The 8962-nt window shown below is 37.3% G+C and overlaps 1 pseudogene across 1 annotated transcript; it reads right to left on the bottom strand.

The window, feature by feature from the left end:
• Nucleotides 1–8157: 8157 nt before the first annotated feature.
• On the bottom strand, nt 8158–8962 carry LOC306650466 (vomeronasal type-1 receptor 90-like; annotated as a pseudogene). Its single transcript has one exon. The product of its transcript is annotated as a vomeronasal type-1 receptor 90-like (transcript).

The raw sequence follows: 8962 nt of genomic DNA, 5'->3' as shown, positions 1-8962 counted from the left end.
GGATTGTTTGAAAGTTCACTTAAGAGACAGTGAGATTCCTGCCCACCACCACTCTGCAGAGCACCAACCTCATGCTCACAAATATCTGAAAAGCATTCTGTTGTGAGAATGGAAACAAAGGGCACAATGCAGGAGGCTTGGGTGCTATAGCAACACAATTAAATGAACAAACACTACTGAAGCCTCAGACCTCTTCTCCTACTCAGACCCCAGAATACCTGTAACCAGGCCGTCATCTTTGTTCTGGCCAGAGAGGGATGGATTTTAACTTCTCAGGAAGTATAACTTTTCCAAACATTGTCTGATGATTCCCTGGATATCAGAAACCTCTGTGGTAACAGCTTGTTTTCAGCTCATTTTGTTGATTTAGGTCTTCATTCTCTTTCCTCTGTTCAACTTGGTCAATGGTTTATCACTCTTATATTTTTATTTGTTCTGTTTAGATATACATAACAGAGTAGTCTATTTTCACCCATTATACATATCTGCACTATAACTTATTCTAATTAGGTTCCAATTCTTGTAGTTAAACATGATGTTGGGTTTCACTGTTCATATAGTCATATGTGAACATAGGAAAATTATTCTACTCTCTTTCCTATTCCTATCCCCACTGCCTTCCTTTCATTCCCCTTTCTGTAATCCTGTGAACATCTATTCTTCCCGCACTCCTTTAATTGTGTGTTAGCATCCACATGTCAGAGAAAATCTTTAGCCTACTTTATTGGGGACTGGCTTATTTTTCTTATCTTGATAATCTCCAGTTCCATCCAGTTATTGGCAAATTCCATAGTTTCATTCTTTATTAGGACTGAGTAATGTTGCATTCTGTTTGGCTGCTTCCAGACCCCAGCCCATGGCACCCTAGGTGACTCAGAGCCCATGCTGCAGTTCCACAACCTGTCTGGGGGCTGGTGCATCCATCTGGGATTATCCCCATATGGGAAGCCACCAACTTTGGGTGGGGCAGCACCAATCCTGGGAAACCTGGTGGAGATTGGAAGCTCTTTTTCAGGTAACTCTCTTGCATCAGGATACTTAGGACTGGGGGATTTGAGTGGTGAATAACTCTTATACTGTAGATTTTTTAAATATTTGACTTTTATTTCTTCAATTTATCTCACTCTATTTTCCTTTTGTTTACCTCATTCCTCAGAGTCTCTTTCACCCTTTCCTCATGCGAACACCCTCCTTCTTTTGATCCCACTCTCACTCTTCCCATTATATACTTATTAACAGTTATATCCTACACCCCTCCCCATCCTCTTTGTCCATTATTAGAATTCATAGAATCCATGCAAACCAATTGGCTATACTGCAGATAACAATTGAATTCATCCTATTGGTTTATTATAACACTGTTAACATATTCACAGGGGTTATCTGGTTGAGAGCTATATACTGTTTGTATTGGGTACTGCTAATATTGATTTTCCCCCTCAAAGGAGACATATTGAAAACTTGCAGGGTCACAATAAGCCTATGGGGGGAAACTGCAATACCTCAATTTCTCACTGCTAGAAGGGAAGATACAGGGACAACATAAAAACAAAAATCAGGGGAAGAAAGTGTCCCTAATGAAAAGAGATGCAATGTTAATAGAATCCAATCACAGCATGGCAGTAGAAATATAAGAAAATAAGTTTACAATGGACATAATTAAAATGATCCATGAAGCAAATAATGAGATAAGAGAGTAAATGTAGGCAATAAATGATCACTCCAATAAACAGTTACAAGAGCAAATACATGAAGCAACTGAGCACTTCAATAAAGAGATAGAGATTCTAAAAAGAAAGAATACTTGAAATGAAGGAAACAATAACAAAATTAAAAACTCAATAGAAAGCATCGCCAAGAGAATAGATCACGTGGAAGACAAAAATCTCAGACTATGAAGACACCATATTTAATATTGAAAATAAAGTTGACCAAACAGAGAACATGCTAAGAAATCATGAATAGAACCTCCAAGAATTATGGGATATCATGAAAAGACCAAATTTAAGATTTTTGGGATTGAGGAAGGCACAAAGATACAAACCAAAGGATTGAACAATGAGTTCAATGAAATAATACCAGAAAATTTCCTAGTCCTGAAGAATGAAATGCAGAATCAAATACAAGAGGCTTACAGAACACCAACTGTACAAAATTATAACAGATCTACACCAAGGCACATTTTAATGAAAATACCTAGCATACAAAATATGTATGGATATTAATAGGATTAATAGATAGGATTTTAAAAACTGTGGGAGAAAAGCATCAGATTACATATAAGGGAAACTGACACAGATATCAGCAGATTTCTCAGCCCAGACCCTAAAAGCAAGAAGGGCCTGGAACAATGTATTTCAAGCTGAAAGGACATGAATGTCAACCAAGAATCTTAAACCCAGCAAAATTAACCTTTCAATTTGATGAAGAACTAACATCTTTCCATGACAAACACAAGTTAAAAGAATCTACAAATAGAAAGACTGCACTACAGAATATTCTCAGCAAAATATACCATGAGGAGGAATTAATGATCAACAATGCAAGTCAGCAAAGGGAGGAACTATCCTAAAGGAAAAGCCAATCAAAGGAGAAACCATAATAACTTTAATAAACATTGAAATCAAAAATTAGCCAAAATGAAGAAACATAAAAATTGTATCTCAATAATAACTGAATGCTAATGGCTAAACTCATCATTCAAAAGACATAGACTGGCAGATTGTATAAAAAGAAAGACCTAACACTATGCTGCCTTCAAGAGACTCATCTCATAGAAAAAGATATCAGAAAAAAAAAAAAAAGAAAAGAAAAAGATATCCACAAACTAAAGGTGAAAAGATAGGGAAAAATATACCATGCACTCAGACTTAGTAAATAAGTAATGGTCTCCATCCTCATATAAGATAAATTGAACTGCAAGCCTAAGTTAGTCAGAAGGGGTAAAGAAGGACATTTCATACTGCTTAAGGGAACCAAAAATCAGGAAGACATAACTATTGTAAGTATTTATGCCCCAAACAATGGCCCATCCATGTATGTGAAAAGAATCCTTCTCAATTCCAGGGAAAAAAATAGAATACAACACAATAATGCTGGGTGACGTTAACACACTGTTCTCACCACTGGATAGATACTCCAAACAAAAACTGAACAAAGAAACTATAGAATTAAATAACACAATCAATGATTTAGACTAAATGGACATATAGAGAGCATTTCATCCATTATTGAGCAAATACACTTTTATCTCAGCAGCTTATGGATTCATCTCCAAAACAGACCACCTTCTTTGCCATGAAGCAGTAATTAATAAAAAAAAAATAGATACACTACCATGCATTTTATCAGATCACAATGGACTGCATTAGAAATCAATGATAAAATAAAAAACAAAAATTACTCCTACACCTGGAGACTAAATTATATAATACTGAATAATGCAATGATAACAGAAGACACCAGGAAGGAAATAAAAAAAATTCTTAGAGGTAAACAAGAACAATTATACAATATATCAAAATGTCTGAAAAACTCTGAAAGCAGTACTTAGAGGAAAGTTCATGGCATTGAGCTCATACATTAAAAGAATAAAAAGTCAAAAACTAATGACCTAACATTTCAGCTCAAAACCCTAGAAAAAGAACACACCAACACAAAAAGTAGTAGAAGACAGGAAACAATTAAAATCAGAGCTGAAATCAACGAAATTGAAACAATAGAAACTATTCAAAAAACTTGACCAAAAAAAAGCTCACTCTTTGAAAAAGTAAACAAAAGAGATAAACCCTTCGCTACACTGAGAAGAAAAGAGGAAACTCAAATCATGAGAATTTGTGATGAAAAAGGAAAGATCACAACAGACACCATTGAAGTACCTAACATAATTAGAAGCTACCTTGAAAATCTATACTCAAAAAAAATAGAAAATATCAAAGGAATTGACGAATTTCTAGAGACATGTGATTCTCCCAAACTAAATCAGTAGGACTATACAATCTAAAAAAATAAATTTCATGCAATAAAATAGAAGGAGTCATCAAAACCTACAAACCAAGAAGAGCCCGGGACCAGATGGATTCTCAGTCGAGTTCTAAAAGACATTTAAAGAACAACTAATACCAATATTCCTCAAAGTACTCCATGAAATAGTAAAGGAGGGAACCCTTCCAAACTCACTCTATGAAGCTAGTATCCCTGATACCAAAACCAGACAAAGATGCATCAAGGAAAGAAAACATTGGATCAATAACCATGATGAACATAGATGCAAAAATCCTTAACAAAATTCTGGCAAATTGCATACAAAAACATATTAAGAAGACAGTGTACCATGATCAAGTGGGGTTTATCCTAGGAATACAAGGTTGGTTCAACATCCAGAAATCAATAAACATAATTCATCACATCAATAGACTTAAAGAATCCTATGATTATTTCAACAGATGCCGAGAAAGTTTTTGATAAAATACAGCACCCCTTCATGCTCAAACTATAGAATAAATAGGGATAGTAGAAAGATGACTCAACATTGTAAAGGCTATCTAAACTAAGCTCATGGCCAGCATCACTTTAAAGGGAGAAAAACTGAAAACATTCCTTCTAAAACCTGGGAAAATGTAGGGATGCCCTCTTTCACCACCTCTAGTCAACAAAATCCTTGAAACACTAGCCAAAGCAATCAGAGACCAAAGAAATTAAAGGGATATGAATAGGAAAAGAGAACTCAAGCGGTTACTATTTGCCAACAACATGATTCTATATTTACAGGATCCAAAAAATTCCACCAGGAAACTTCTAGAACTCATAAATGAATTCAGCAATGTAGCAAGATATAAAATCAATACATGTAAATCTAATGCATTTCTATTCATAAGTGATGAATCCCCTGAAAGAGAAATTAGGAAAATCACTCCATTCGCAATAGCCTCCAAAACAAAATACTTGGAAATCAATCTAACAAAATAGGATAGACCACTACAATGAAAACTACATGACACCAAAGAAAGAAATTAATGAAAACCTTAGAAGATAAAAATATCTCCCATGTTCTTGGATAGACAGAATTAATATTGTGAAAATGGCCATACTACCAAAGGTGTTATACAGTTCAATGCAATTCCCATTAAAATCTCAATAACATTTCTCATAGAAAAAGAGCAAGCATCATGACATTTATCTGGAATAATAAAAGACCCTGCACAGCCTAAGCAATCCTGAGAAGGAAGAGTGAAGCCAGAGGTATCACGTTGGCTTCCACGTCTATTTTCCACCACTCCAACACTTGATACGGTTCTGTTGGAACAGAGGATCCAACAGTTGACACAGTTCTCTTGGAATTGAGGACTCAAGATTTGACACAGGTCTGTTGAACAAATATCCTCCCTCCTGGGGTGTCATAGGCATGGCATTATTAATATTTTTAATATTAATAATCAATACATCTTTCAATTCAAATTATAACAAATACTGCGGAGGTTTCACTGTATTCGGACACAAAATAACATATAATACAATTTAACATTAATACATAAAAAAATAAATAATTATAATTTGCTCAAATTAGTGAAGAGCCTGCGATTTCCTTAGTATAAATAGTTCTCTATAAATTACAAGTATAGGTAAATAAGAGTGTGTTCCTCTGAGCTTAGATGTGGTATTTGGCTTTCATAGATTTCTTAGTGTTTATGATTAAATTTTCGGATACTTTACCTACATAATACAAATATATAGGTTAACCATAAATATAATTTGTATTTTTCTTATTTCTAGTGCTTTAAAGACCAAAATAGAGTTTCATTCTGGGAATTTATGGTTGAACAGAGCATGTGCCCTCAATCTTGCTGGGAACAAGGTTGTTTTGATCTCAGCTATCATGTAGAAAGAATGTGTTCCTTGGTAAAGTTCATAAATTGTACTTTTGAAGATTTTTTTTATACTTATTATTTCCTTGTACTAACCAAATAAAAAGACCTCTGGAAAAATATAGAGATTCAGCTTCAGGACACCTGGTGTCTCTGTCTTCTGTTTCTTTGCCTCCATCCACCTAGGACCCCCGAACACTGGTAGGACTGGAGCATGGCAATTAGCAGACCTTCAACTATACTACAGAGCAATAGCAACAAAAGCAACATAGTATTGGCACCAAAATAGACACAACAGAATAGAGGAAACAGAGACAAACCCACATAAATACAGTTAACTCATACTAAACAAGGGTGCCAAAAACATACAATGGAGAAGAGATAGCCTCTTCATTTTTTCCCCAACAAATGGTGTTGAGAAAACTGGAAATCCATTTGCAGCAAAATGAAACTAAACCCCTATCTCTCACCCTGCACAAACTCAACTCAAAATGGGTCAAGAACCTAGGAATTAGACCAGAGACCTTGCATCTTACAGAGGAAAATGTAGGTCCAAATCTTCATCAGGCTGGCTTAGGATCACACTTGCTTAACATGACTTCCAAAGCACAAGAAATAAAAGCTGGAACCAATAACTGGAATATATTGACACGAAAATGGTTTTTCTCAGCAAAAGATACAATCAATAAAGAAAAGGGAGCCTACAGAGTGGGAGAAAATCTTTTATACACGCATGTCAGATAGAGCACTAATCTCCAAAATTTATAAAGAACTTACAATACTTTACACCCAAATCACAAAGAACCCAGTCAATACCTGGGCCATGGAACTGGACGGACACTTTATAAAAGAAGGTGATTAACGTATGTGAAAAGTGAGCTGCAAGGCTTCAGGACTGGTTGGCAGTTCAGTACCTGGTTGTCTGTAGCATTTGCTGTAACTCCTATGTGTTAGTTCAAAATGATCATCTTTTTTCTAGCAGCAATACAGATCACTGGCTATGTGCTGGAAGCCCAGGACCTACAGCATGGCTCTCAGTGTTCAAACCCTGACTCTCTCCATGTATTTCCTCTGGAATTCACTTGCTTAATCCATCTCAGTCTTAGTTCCCTCCACTATTTAGTGGGGATGGTAATATCACTACCTTCGGAGCATTATTATAATAAAGAGTTACTATGTACATACAATATGCATACAACAGATAGTGGTGGTTACACTTATTTTTACATTGTGGCATGCTGTGTGAATTTTCATACCACCCTTATACAGGGGCCATGCCAATCTCCTCTGCACCCTGCCAATGTCAGGATACATGCTGCCAAAGAGAACACTACTGTCAATTCTCACCACATCATGACCTCAAAACAGATACTGTCTGCATTTCACAACTGAGACTGACGGAGCCCATGAGTTCAAGGACACTAGACCAATGGGAGAACGGGACGTGGTTTAGATCATCTGTTTCCAAGACATATGAGCTCTCTCCTGTACTTCAAAAACTGATTCACTGTTGCTGCATTTCCTACCCTCACTATGGGCTTATCATTCAGATTAAATTAAAGTAATATTGACAAATATCACAATGCAAAAATGCAGTTGAAAAGAAATACATGGAGAATAAAAGGTACAATTATGATTGGAAAAGCTCCTGGAGTTAACATGGGGGAAATTCCATTATCCTGTTTCCTGCTGTAATAAAATAAATGAATCCCAACACTAATTATTGTCAGCACATAAACAGTTGTACTTATGCAAGATTTTTGCCTTGCTATGAATAAAGAGAATAATTCTATCAATATCCTTGTTTCCAGCTGTGGGTGAAAACACTTTGTAAACTCATGGACAGTGAAAGATTTCTGCTTTAGTCACGACTAGTATCAAAAGAGTCCATCTGTAATTCAGCATCTTTTTGGGGGGTGTAGGCAACATGGATTGAGCCCAGAGGCACTTAAACCCTAAAAAACATACCAGCCATTTTTATACTTTATTTTGAGACATGGTCTTGCTAAGTTGTTTGCAGTCTCAGTTGCTAGCCTTCAAATTGTGATCCCCAACCTCGGTCTCATGAGCCATTGGGATTACAGGTTTGTACAACTGTACCTGGTGTGATTTACCATCTTCAAATATTCAAAGTTAAACCTCCATCAGCTTCACATGTTCTTTCAACATCAACACATTTTTGGAAACTCACAAATAAACAACATAGGATGCAAAATGGAGGGTTTACCCAGCACAGCATAAGCACTTACTCTCCTTTCCCAGTGTGGATTGGAAGAACTTGGTTATCTGTTTTTCAGTGCTGATTAGCATCAAAGCACAGATGGTGGCCACAGCCATTGCCCACCAGCATCTGGACTACAAGGCAGGCAGAATCCTTCTTCAACATCCCTTCAGCAGAGGTGGAGATACTGCAGACCATGAAGTTCATGAGCACAAAGAAGCCCATGAGCAGCAGGATGGTCCTGGAGGCCGTCAGCTCTGGGGATGCCCTTGGAGACAGGCTGGTGCTGTGAAGATGCTGGCACTGCCTCTTATGCCTGCACAAGAGGGTCACCATGTACACACTGAAGAGGGCCATGAGCCCTATGAAGAAAACATCCCTGAGGATTCCTATCAGGGAAAAGAAGGTCTTGAAGTAGTGACCTGTGGGGGAAATAGAGCAGGATTCAGAGGCAAAGGCAAAACCTGATGTCGCATTGGTGGGGCCTTTCATGGAGACTAAAACACGAACATTAATGAACACGTTGAACACCCAGAGAATGAGGAAGCAACACAGACTCTGCTGTGGAGAGGTCAGCTTGAACTTTGCCAGAAAGGAGCTCCTGGGGCTGAGAGTGATGGCCTGAAGGACACTCAGCAGGCAGGTGGTGCTAACAGACAGGCTCCTCATCAACCTGTACAAGTAGACAACTGCTTTACGTGTGATGTCATTCCAAATGTCCTGAATCCCAAAAATGTCTATTTAGGAACGCCCTGATTATTAGCATCAGCAGGTGAATTAGGGCCAGGTGAGCAATGGTCAGATCACTGGGCTTGGACCTGTGCTGGACAAGGAATGTTAGGATGTGGAAGAGAAGCAGGAGGACATCGACTGTCAT

This window comes from Sciurus vulgaris (assembly GCF_902686455.1).
Source record: "Sciurus vulgaris genome assembly, chromosome: 19".
Lineage (NCBI taxonomy): Eukaryota > Metazoa > Chordata > Mammalia > Rodentia > Sciuridae > Sciurus > Sciurus vulgaris.
This window is presented reverse-complemented; position numbering and strand designations above follow the sequence as displayed.